Here is a 2,015-nt window from a genome sequence, read left to right as displayed (position 1 = left end):
ATCCTCTCGGAACATGTGGTGATTTGAATGCCACTTGGCCAAAGTGAAACAGCCACGTCTCAGCACTTCCGTGACTTCGTATTTGATACGAGATATTTCGGCCAGAGTATCGGCACCACAAAGTAGATCGTCAACATAGAATGACGTTTTGACTACACTAGCACCAATAGGATAACTAGCTTCATATGTATCAGCAATGTAGTTGAGGCTCTGCACAGCAAGATAAGGAGCAGATGCCATCCCATACGTCACTGTATTTAATTGGTATGTGCAAACTTCGTCATCGGGCGTACTTCTCCACAATATGCGTTGGAATTTGCGATCGTCTGCATCCACTAGAATTTGACGGTACATCTTCACTATATCAGCTGTAAGTGCGTAACGAAACAAGCGAAAGCGTAAAAGCAAGATGTACAGCTCGTTCTGTAGAGTAGGCCCGACGGCTAATATGCCATTAAGCGATTTTTGCGAAGTGGTTTTGCACGAGGCGTCAAAGACAACTCTGAGCTTAGTTGTGGTGCTGGTTGGCTTCAAGACGTAATGGTGGGGTACATAGTAATGTGGGGTGTTGAGGTCGACTTTCTCGACTGCGCTCATATGTCCAAGGTCGCGATATTCATCCATAAAGGCGATGTATTGTTGTTTCAGATCATGACAGCGGGCTAACCGGCGCTCCTGAGCGAGGAATCTTCGAAGCGCTGTAGCGTATGATTGACCAAGGCTGTTATGGCCCTCCTTAAACGGCATCCGTCTGTCCGCCTGTCCGCCTGTCCGTCCGTCTGTGCACACGATAACTCGAGTAAAAATTGAGATATCTTAACGAAACTTTCTACGTGCACATATTTCGGGCGTAGGACGGATGGTATTGAAAATAGGCAAAACGCCTACCTCCCATATAACGGTAATCTTAAGAAATACGAAAACTGCGATGTTTTAGTAATTACTGAAGATTATTCACTCAAAATTTACAATAATTTTTAGACGCAAAATAATATTATAAATTTTTGGAAAATGGGCGTAGCCACGAAATCTTCGATAAATCAGTAAATATTAAAGCTAATTTATTTAAAATTGATGCTTGCAGCAATTCTTTACTAAGAAATACGCTTATGATAAAATTTTGGGAAATGGGCGTGGCACTGTCCACTCATGACCATCTCCGTAACCGTTGTACCAATTTGTCCAAAACTCGATATGGTTATTGTGCTTGCCACATAAAAGCAAAACTTTGAAAATTTGTTGAAATCGGACTAAAATTGAGGCCGTTTTTCATATAACCGTAAATTTCAGAAATACTTAAAACTTCAATATTTTGAAATTTAAGGACGCTAATTTACTCAAAATTGATACACCCCGGCTTACCATGAGCAGTAGCTTTCGGAAAGATGAAAATCATATATTTAGTACTTGCGCCGGGTATTTAATGTTCGGCTCCGCCTGATACTTTTCTTGTCCTCGCAATCCTACTACATGTCCCGAGTTCATGTTTTTGACGCGTGCCACCGCTCTTGGAACTGCAGAGAGCGCGTAGGCGGCGTTGCTTTTTTGCTCACAGTGGTCCTGAAGGATCCTTAAATGCCTCCAAAATGTGGCCGAAATTTTGTTGCGTGATATGTTTCTAGGGCGTTGGTAGATTAGAAATTCAAAAGAATCAAAATCCTAGCTGCTTCCTTTCCAGAGAAATTGATATTTTCGTGTTTTCAAAGCCAATTTACGATCTTTTCAATTTGGAACATATAAGAATTAATTTATGTATGTATATATTTTCCCACTTTCAGCGTAACCCAGGACCAACGACGAGGACGTAGTGGTTATATGGCCCCATTCTTTTAATTTTTTAATTTTTTTTTACTTTTTTCAATTTTATTTTTTATTTTTTTAATTTTTTTTTCTTTTAATTGTTATCTATTTTTAATTTTTCAAACTTTTCGAATATGAATTGCATGTGACATAACAAAACAGTTCTGTGGAATTTAAATATGTAGGAAGGAAAACTCAATAACAGCTTTCAACAA

The sequence above is a fragment of the Rhagoletis zephyria genome, unplaced genomic scaffold (genome assembly GCF_001687245.7).
Source record: "Rhagoletis zephyria isolate East Lansing unplaced genomic scaffold, Rhagoletis_zephyria_1.1 Rzeph_scaffold_01323, whole genome shotgun sequence".
Taxonomy (NCBI): domain Eukaryota; kingdom Metazoa; phylum Arthropoda; class Insecta; order Diptera; family Tephritidae; genus Rhagoletis; species Rhagoletis zephyria.
This window is presented reverse-complemented; position numbering follows the sequence as displayed.